At 37.4% G+C, this 10,601-nt stretch overlaps 1 long non-coding RNA gene across 1 annotated transcript; it reads right to left on the bottom strand.

Annotated features, from left to right (window-relative positions):
* Nucleotides 1-4,447: 4,447 nt before the first annotated feature.
* Nucleotides 4,448-10,361, bottom strand: LOC137223120 (uncharacterized). The gene is made up of 3 exons (XR_010942725.1): nt 9,727-10,361; nt 6,784-7,058; nt 4,448-5,174 (listed from the first exon to the last, which is right to left on the bottom strand). It is a non-coding gene; the product is annotated as an uncharacterized lncRNA (long non-coding RNA).
* Nucleotides 10,362-10,601: the final 240 nt, after the last annotated feature.

Genomic DNA, 10,601 nt, shown 5'->3' with positions numbered 1-10,601 from the left:
GGTCCTTAGTAGGAGTTCCCCTGAGCACAATGTAGACTAGAATTTTTATTACGTTTTTGGTTTGGGGCAAAAGAACAAAGTGAGCAATTAACAAATATCACAGGGAAACACACATGGATGAGTGACATAATACTTGGCCTCTTTTATCAGGGGACTTCCCCAAATTAATATCAGAATATGTTCCAGACACCTTGCATGTGTTATACCACGTAATGGTGAGGCGGATACCTGGGCCACGTTTGTACAGATAGGGAAATAAAAGTGCAAGGAGGTTATGTTGTTTGTCCAGGAATAAATAATTGGCATGTGATGGAGCCAAGTTATAAAGACTGGTCTGTGTTACTTTTAACACCACCAAAATTCTTCTTCATGCAAGGCAAAAATGGCAAGAGATGTTTAGAAAAGGTGTGCAAGAGCCTGGTGTAGGAAGTAGTCATTTCCAGATGGAGTAGTTGATGATAACTTCATGACAGACCTAGAATATGACTGAGCCTTAAATTAAGGGCAGAATTTGGATATTTGACATGTAGGGCATTATTTTCATCAGACAAATACAAGGAGAAAAACTCCGGAGACTCTAAAGAATCAAGTATGTTCAGTATCATTTTATTGACATCTGAACACATAGGTTGAAATAACTGGAAGAAGATGTCGAAGGCAGATCATGATAAGACATACACTGAATAAAATGATAATAATAACAATAAAAAATCAACAGTCACTGATTGCATTGATATGTTATACATTGAGTTAGGAATTCCAGATAATTATTTATAGTCATTTGTATCTTTGCATATTTATAGCAGCAATTCTGTGAAATGGATTAAGAACTGCTTGTCCTAATTTTACAGACGCAAATATTGAGGATATATTTTAAGCACTTTATTTAAGGTCTTATGGATTGAGTGTCTGCCCTTCATATAGACTATAGTTAATTTTTTCCAAGAAACCAGGCAGGTCATCTGAAGTGAAACCACCTCTTCTATACGCCAGGCAAAATGGAGCCCAATTCTAACAGTCTAACTGCATTTTATCCTCAATAATGACGTGACCTTCTACCAAATAAGTTAGAATTCAATCTATTAAAAAGAACATTTTATTTTCATTAAGTTAAAGTCAAGTTGTATCTTTCTGGGGATATACTCACCTGCCTTGACTGAAACTAATCTTCTTACTTTGATTTATTAAACCCCTTCATTCGAGTTAGTATGTATTTTATTGATTATTATATTTACTTCTCTTGGCTAGTCATATTTATCATAGGTTGATTTTGATTTCTTAAAGTAACATTTTCTTCCATGATCTAATGTACATTTTTGGGAGCAGCTAACCCTGTTGCTCAAATAGTCAAAATAGCCTGTGATTTTTATAGAAGAAATCTGTAGAAAACTGATCCTGTGATATGTCTCATGTCTGTAAAATATTTTAACTCTTCATGTTTATTAGTGTTTTATGAATCTGTAAGAATAAAGATATTTAATCTAATATTAATAATGCCTTATACCTTATAGTGCTTTCCCATTTATAGAGAGCTTTCACATGTATTATCACACTGACCTCAGAGCTACTCTAGGTAGTAGAAAAATTTATTTGTTATATTCTAGATGGGTAAACTGAGGAATAAAGAAATTCATGGTATTGAATATATACCATAGACAATTTTGATTTGGGAATATTTAACCTAATGACCTCTGCTATTAGTATATGGATTAGAAGTGAAGATCTAGTGATCTTACTCTTCTTTCCTTTTCAATTACTTTTGCTTCTTTTAGGATCTTATTTTTGCATCGCTTCCTAAAGCATAGATGTCTTATGTCACTCCAGTCCATTTCCATTGCCTGTGGAATTCACCCTTGATATATTAATATCATTAACAATACCCTCTACAGTTGGATCCCAACAAAAAATGCCTTATTCAGTATGGCTGTTTCTCATTCACACTAGCTTTAGTTAGTAAGCAAATATTGTTTGGCCTTCTATATAATGTGTTATTTTTGTTTGTTTTCGGTTGTGTGGTTAGAATATGAAAATTACTCACACAGGAATTCTCCCTTCTCCACAGGGAGAGGTAGACTCAGATATAAACAGCTATAATACAGGATAAAACTGGATGACATTGTGTGATGAACGTACAAGTTAGAGAAAAGCCAACCCATTTATAAGTAGGATACATAAGTAGGTTATTTGTTGTGCTCTGTGTATCTCTGAGTTTGTCGGGAGGTGCCTCAGTGGATGTATGAGGGATGAAGGGGAAATTGGGGAGACACTTAAGGGACAGAAGTCTGATCCTGTCACTTCTGCAGCAACAAATCCATCTCCTCCATTTGTTCTGGCCTAATGTCCTATGTGTCAACACTATATCATTTGAAGAATGATAAGTAAAGAGGACAGGAAATGTTAATATTTTTAAATAATTAATCTTTTATTTACCACAAATTCCACCTTATGCACACAAAAGCACATTTGGTATTGTTGTTTGCTTTAATTTATGTTTTGATTTTTACTTGTTTTGCTTATCCATGGTCAAAGACATAATTTGTTCAGCATGTTGGCAATATGTCCATAGGAAGATAGTCTGTCAATACAAGCAAATCTTTAAAATGCTTTTAATTTTTCATTATTTATTTTAGTTATTTATTTACGTGTTTATTGAGGTAAAGGTGTGTGAGAAAATGTTCCTAACCAAGCAAATACTGTGAAATCAGAGTGAGTTGGCGATTTGAATTTCTTTTGGCTATTTTTAAAGTAACTTGCTTTACCTAAATTCACTTGAATATAAAATTTGAAGTATCCTGGTAACTCACTGAAATAACTGAGATAGTAACTTGTTTGTTTCAAGACTGCATACATCCTACAGTATTTGGGCACCAAATGTTTGTATATGTGTATGTATGTATGTGTATGTATGTGTATATATATGCATATATATAGTACATGTGTACATATGTATGTACATATATGTGTATAAACATTTTAAAATCAAAAATTCATTTCATAATTTCATGAGAGGTTATGTGATAGGTCTGAGGAAGAGCATAGCACATTATATATTAAAATAAATGTGGGTAATAAAGTGGTTAGACATGAATGTCCAAGATCTAGGAGCTGTAGGTCTTTAAATAACCCCCAAAAAATCCTCTACTATTTCCAGGCTGGAATTTACCCAACAAAGATTATTTTTTCTCATTGAGGGATATATTTGAGGAAAATAATAGACATACTTCACTCCTTGATTAGGAAAATGACCCTGTTCCCAGTAACATTTTTGTTCAGAGCTTTCTCAAGCTTCATTTGCAATCCAAACAAGCTGTCAAATATTTGTCCTAAAAAAGACAAAGTTTTCCCTTTATGTGGAGATTAAACATTGCATGTTACAAGGAAATATTCATATCTTTGAAGAGTAGAGAGTGTTCTCTTCACAGAAAGTGGCTGTAAAGAGGAAGATGAACTCTTAATAGGTGGCTGCCTGGGAAAAGTTACACTTATTAGGTGTTTTGACACTAAACTGATTTCCTACAGTCCCATCTTTATCAGAACTCAAATAATGATCAAGGAGTGGCCTGTAGGATAACTGTTACTCAAATGATACCACTGTTGTGCTCTTTAAACTTTCAGAGTAAATATCAGATTTTTCTCATGTGTGCTTTTATTCATATTTTTTAAATATTTATTGAAACCCTATGTATGACAGGCAATAGGTTAGGCCTAGAGGATGTACCATGATTGTGATGGGATCACCATCTTCAGGGGGTTTTTAGAATCTAAGAAGGGAGGCTGATATGTGAGCAAAGCAAACACATGCTTTAGTTCCATTAATTTCAGTATATCTTCTGTTCATTGAACATTTAGAATGTGCTAAGCAGCATGCTAGGAACTGGGAATAAAGAATTAAGATGTTTTTCTGCTCCTTGTGGAACTTAGTCTACTGGGGCAGAGAGACAAAAACATTATTTTAGAATCAAGATGTTAGAAGAAGAGAAGAAGGTCATTCTGAGCAGGAGGAACAAAATCAACAGCAACAAAAAACACGGCATAAAACGTTAAATGTTCATAGTGGACAATAAAATAACTTGACTCTCATGGTGTAGACAAAGGACTCTATCAAGGATGCTATTTACTGCATAAAGTATCTTTTAGCTGAGAATCACCCCATGGTTTAAAAGTAAACTGCTTCCTACAGCAAGAGATTAGAAGGTTCCAAAGGTAAACTCTTCCTTTAAGGAGGTTTGACTCTGGATTATGGAGTGAAATGTAAGAAATACAATGGGGTCAGGCTCCCTGTTGCTACTCTTTGGGTTTGAGACAGGAGAACTGGAGACAGGATAGCAAAAGGGAAGGTACTCAGATGCTAGTAAGATGCATTGGCTACAACGCCTGGTTGTACTGGTGCTGTAGTTTCTTAGGACAGGGCCGAAAGTAAGCTCATCACACGAGATGAATTGTGCCAAAGCACAGCAGTAGAGGGCTGCCGCTCGCTCAGGCAAAACAGCGCCATCTGTCTTGCTGTGGTAACTTTTATTAAAGCATTATCTAGGTTTACACTTTAAGACTTGTTTTCTTAACATTTCAGAAGTGCCAAAGCAGCAACCTATGTTTTTATTAATTATACAAGCAATAATTGGCTTTCGTGAGCACCTGCCGTGCTTCGTCCTTGAGCGCAAAAACAGCACAAAGTTCCCACCATTATTTTGATTATACTGAACTAGCACAAGCACATCTCCTTGTGTTCCCACCACTCTGTTTATACTGAGGACATCTCATGGATCAGTGCCCAAAGCACTCAATGCTTCTTTTGCAGGCCCCCGGTTTGCCGGGGGGGCGCTCGAAGCATTCAGAACTGTTCACAACTCTGGCTTATTCGCATGCCCCCGGTTTGCCGGGGGGGGGGGGGGGGCTCAAAGCAATCAGGACTGTTTGCAGTTCTGGCTTATTCGCCAGTCCCCAGTTTGCTGGGGGGGGGGGGCTCATGGGTCACGTCTCCTTTCCATGTCCTCAGTTATTCCACTACATTTCCCCCTTTTTGTTTTATAATTTTTATAGCATCAAGGAGAACACGGCAGCATTACTCTCGGTACTAAACTACATGGAATTATTTTGCAGCTTGTGCAGCATCAAGGAAAACACAGCAGCTTGTTGCGATGTTGCATAGCGGGTAGCTTTCACTCGTCGTCGAACTACAATTAAACATATGATTATTATTATAATGAGCATTAACAATCCTGCAGTAGAACCAAATAAAGCATGTAATTTAGACATGGGATTTAGATTATTAAGTCCTTGAATAATTCCAGTCCATACTTCTTGCGAATTGAGTCGTTGTAATTTCTTCTGGAAAGTTTGTTGAATTTTCCCTTGTAAATTTACAATTTCTTCTGTCAAATTTTTGTGATGTAATAAATGCTTTTTTATTGTTGTCGAGGGGAATGCAGACTGATTATATGGAACTGAAGTGACACAAAAGGCACTTTGATTCCAGTCACAATGTAGCTTCATTTGTCTTTGTAAATTTACAAGTTGGTCCCCCAACATAACCACAGCTTGTTGTAAGTCCGCTATTTCCGAATATATTTCCGAATCAATTTGTCGTTGATAGGACCAAAGCATTCCAGAATTTTTATGCCAGTCAGTTATATAGTCAACGGTCTGAATAGATTGTTCTAAAGCAAATCCAGCAACTGCAGCAGTAGCTGTTATGGCTATAATACCCATGAGAGCTGCAATCAACATTCCTACAAATCTTTTACTTCTTTTTAATGCATCAACTAAATATTGCAAAACAGCCATAGGAAGAGATTCTTGCCATTCCCTTCCAAGATTGACAGGAAGCCAAAGACCTGTCCGAGCTCGTAAGATATACAAACTTTCAGTAGATATGTTAAAAGATATACTAGAGTTAATACAGGTATACAGAGAGCAATTTTTACACATTATAATACCTTGAGTCTCATTCCATACAGCTGGTCCCTTTAACAATATATAAGGTAATTTCACACAACTACGAGTATACCGAGTAACATCTTTATGAAAAATCAAACTATGATTTTCAGATTTATTAACCATATGTCCTACCCAGGCATTAATCTTTCTCAGAGCTGCCATAAGCTTTCACAAGTCCTTTTGGATAGGATATCCATTTAAATGAGGACCAGGAGGAGAAAACCCTCCAGCATGCCATACTATGGTATCATTAATAGTATCGCTATAAATAGTGTTATCTTTTTTATGCCAGTATAAATCCTTTAAACTCTTTTTTCCTCGGGCGGAGCCAAAAGGGCTCCAATCAATGACGCTTCCCCAAGAAGTATTAACAAGAACCCGAGCCATTTCTCCTCGGCATCGAGTCCAATGGACCCAATCCGATAATCGATCCACAAGAGGCACCTGGCATGGAGGCAAATAAGGTGCAGAAACATCTTCATTAAGAGTGGAATTAAAACTTTTAAAACTATAAGCACTCAAAAGATATAACCCATGATATCTGTTTTCATTTTTGACAACACTTAACCATGCCTGATAATTCATTTTGAGACAATGATCTCCCTTTCCCATACAAATAGGAGGTCCATTAACACTCACAGTGTAATTTTCTATTATCCTTCCTTCTTCTTCTGGCTTCAAAGGGCCTCTATCATCAAAAGGACCAGGCAACCATCCAGACTCATTTACATATACAAGAATTGGGGCATCCCACCAGGTAACCCCCATATTAAGAGGAGGGTTAGGAATATAAGTCCAATAAGTATAGTTAGTACAATTTATCTCATTGGCTGATATGCTTATTACCTGTGCAGACAACATTGCCAACATAGCTACAAAAATATTGGTGCTAGTGAGGGGTTTACCCTGTGAAATGACAAGATTTTCAGCAGTGCCTGCAAACTTTTTCATTTGCCCCCAAGTCAATGGAGACGCCCTCTTTGATCCAACGGCACAAGGAATGCTCTCTTGCTCAAATCCATCTCCGCACATCCCTTCATCATTCCCATCACATCAAGGCTATGCTTAGTTGCCATCCCGAAGCTTTATCTTCTTAGCCGGCACCCAATAGGATTCAGCTCCTGCCGAAACAAAAGCATATCCTCGACCCCAACGAAGAATCTCGCCAGGTTCCCAAGTGTTAGTATTTTCATTTAATATAAAAACAGTCTGTCTAAGTTCTTGTGTTCCTTTTTTTGTCTAATGTCTGTCAGCTGCACTAAGATCATCTTCTCCATGATTCAAAAAATTAAGAGTAAATAAAGCAAGACTTTGTACCTCATCTCCCCATTTTTGTTTTATAAACATTTCTTTCAAAGTGCGGTTTTGTCGTTCAATAACCGCTTGTCCCGTACTGTTTTCTGGGATACCTGTAACATGCTGTATATTATGTGTGGCCAAAAAAGTCTGACATTTTTGAGAATGATATGCAGAAGCATTATCAGTTTTTATGCTGTCGGGAATTCCCATAACAGCAAAAGCTTCTAATAAATGAGTTATTACAGCATCAGCTTTTTCAGAAGATAATGGAGATGCCCATGAGAAATGAGAGTAGGTATCTACAGAATGATGAATATATTTTAACTTCGCAAAACCAGGATATTGAGTTACATCAATTTGCCAGATAGTATTAGCAGATAAGCCTTTAGGGTTAACTCCAATATTCAAACAAGGTTGATTAATAGCAGCACATTGCGGGCATGTATGGAGAATAGTTTTTGCTTGTTTCCATGTAAGATTAAATTTATTTTTCAATCCTCTGGCATTATATGATATCTATGATGTTCTGCTGTAGCTAATTGTATAGTACCTACTAAAGTATCAATAAAATCATTTCCATCTACCAATGGACCGGGTAAATGAGTATGAGCACAAATATGAGTAATATAAAGTGGTACAGTACGTAGTCTAATTATATGTTGTATTTGCAAAAATAAAGAATGCAGTTCTGATCCATTATCTGGGATAAAAGTGGTTTTAATATTTTAACTGTAAATTCCACAAACTGAGAGTCTGTAATTATATTAAGAGCAATTGGATAATCTTGTAACAATAGTATTACAGCAAATAGTTCTGCTTTTTGAACTGAAACATATGGAGATTGTAACACCTTATGATCATGACTGTTAGCATATCCTGCTCTTCCCGTTTTATTGGCATCAGTAAAAAAAGTTGGTCCTATAACAGGATCTGATTGAGCTATTTTTTTCAAAATCCAATTAGTCTTTTTCAAAAACTGTAAACGTTTATCAGAAGGATAATGATTATGTATTTTACCTATATAATGAGCACAGGCAATTTGCCAGTTATCCTCTAGTTGAAAAAGAGTTTGTATTTCTTTGTTTGAAAAAGGACTATAAGTTCATGTGGGTCCTGACCACATAGTTGCCTTAATCATAACCTACCTTTAATAATAATATCAGCTATTTTTTGTACGTAAGATTGCAATTTCTTTTGAGCTTTATGAGCTAAAAATATCCATTCTATGAGATTATCTTGTTGTTGTAGTAAACCAGTAGGAGAATGAGGAGTATGAAATACAATAAGTCGTAAATGATCGAGAGATTCAATTCGATCCAATTGTGCATCATGTATATGTTTTTCTATCCATTTAAGTTCTTGTTCAGCCTGGGGAGAAAGTTCATGGTGACTATTTTAAGGTCTTTTATCTAGGTATGTTTCCGAAAACACATTAATTTCTCAACATGTCTTCAGTAGCATAACCAGATAAAAGTCCCCGAACATAATTAGAATGCATTCCATATGCATTAATGGCTTCTTTTAGCATTTTTAAAATTTTTATATCATGATGGTTATAATCAACATTTACATATCCATTCGGAAATTGATCATTAGCAGGCATAGCTTGTCTAACAATAGGGAAAGCAAAAAAGGATTCAGAATATTGCTTTTCTTGTTTATTCATCTCTTCTTCCAACAATATTCTATTAGATTCAGGTTTTAGAGGAAAGCGAAACTGACGAGAGGCTCCAACAGGTTAAGCTGCTAATTCTAAAGGAGGAGCCGAAGGAATAGTAGGACATGGCTCCTGATATGAAGGAGTAGTAGTATTGCTTTTATTTTCTTCCAATTTAGTCATCAAATTTTTTAACTTTGAAAGTATATCAGAAATCTCATTTTGTTGAGAAAGTGGCATTTCATTTTGTTTGCTAGCCTGCTCCTAACCTTTATCATCATCAGAAAAAGCCCCTTCATCATTGGAGTCTGAAAAATCCTCTCCTGTCTCAGACACAAGGGGAGGAGGGGGCGGAGGAAGGTCTTCTATAGGAGACTCACGAAACAAAGTACGAAAAGCAGCAGAATGATCGGGAGCAGAATTCGGACGCTGAGGACGCGCCCCATTGTCACTTTCCGTTTCAGATTGTAATGGTTCCAGGGCAAGGGAAATTAATTTACAAAGAGACCAAACACGGACAGATATAGGGTCTCCATGCTGATGAGCTCTTCGTAAGGCTCGCATAACCTGTTTCCAAACTTTTAAATTTAACTGGTTATGACCAGTAGGTTGAAACCAGTAACAATGTTTATGTACCAGCGCAAACAATTCATCAAACGATTCCTGTTTCACTTTTACTCCTGAACTCCATAATAACTGTTTCAGGAGTTTACTATATTGAAATTCTACTGAATGGGAATTCCGCATTACAGTTAGTCTACTGTTGCCGAAGGTTTCGCTTACTCTGAGCGGACCAATTTCCCCTTCGGTCCCGCGATCACGCGATTACTTACCTCCAGGTCCCTGTTCAGGCGCCAAATGTTGTAGTTTCTTAGGACAGGGCCGAAAGTAAGCTCATCACACGAGATGAATTGTGCCAAAGCACAGCAGTAGAGGGCTGCCGCTCGCTCAGGCAAAACAGCGCCATCTGTCTTGCTGTGGTAACTTTTATTAAAGCATTATCTAGGTTTACACTTTAAGACTTGTTTTCTTAACATTTCAGAAGTGCCAAAGCAGCAACCTATGTTTTTATTAATTATACAAGCAATAATTGGCTTTCGTGAGCACCTGCCGTGCTTCGTCCTTGAGCGCAAAAACAGCACAAAGTTCCCACCATTATTTTGATTATACTGAACTAGCACAAGCACATCTCCTTGTGTTCCCACCACTCTGTTTATACTGAGGACATCTCATGGATCAGTGCCCAAAGCACTCAATGCTTCTTTTGCAGGCCCCCGGTTTGCCGGGGGGGCGCTCGAAGCATTCAGAACTGTTCACAACTCTGGCTTATTCGCATGCCCCCGGTTTGCCGGGGGGGGGGGGGGGCTCAAAGCAATCAGGACTGTTTGCAGTTCTGGCTTATTCGCCAGTCCCCAGTTTGCTGGGGGGGGGGGGGGGGCTCATGGGTCACGTCTCCTTTCCATGTCCTCAGTTATCCCACTACATACTGGAAAGATAAAGAAAGAGGACCCTAAAGACACAGACAGCAGTGGTCCTGATGAACAACCTGACCCTCCCACATAAGCATCTAGGCAATCTTAGAGGTGCTGCTGCAGTATGGTGCCATGGAACTATCTGGACTCCATCTTCTCAAAATTATAATACCTGACCCTTTCCAAACGCTTACTAGGTCATAGATTGCAGACATTGGATTATTGCTGGCTAAAAG

The sequence above is a fragment of the Pseudorca crassidens genome, chromosome 4 (genome assembly GCF_039906515.1).
Source record: "Pseudorca crassidens isolate mPseCra1 chromosome 4, mPseCra1.hap1, whole genome shotgun sequence".
NCBI lineage: Eukaryota > Metazoa > Chordata > Mammalia > Artiodactyla > Delphinidae > Pseudorca > Pseudorca crassidens.
The sequence above is the reverse complement of the archived record's forward strand: the minus strand, read 5'-3'. Positions and strand labels throughout refer to the sequence as shown.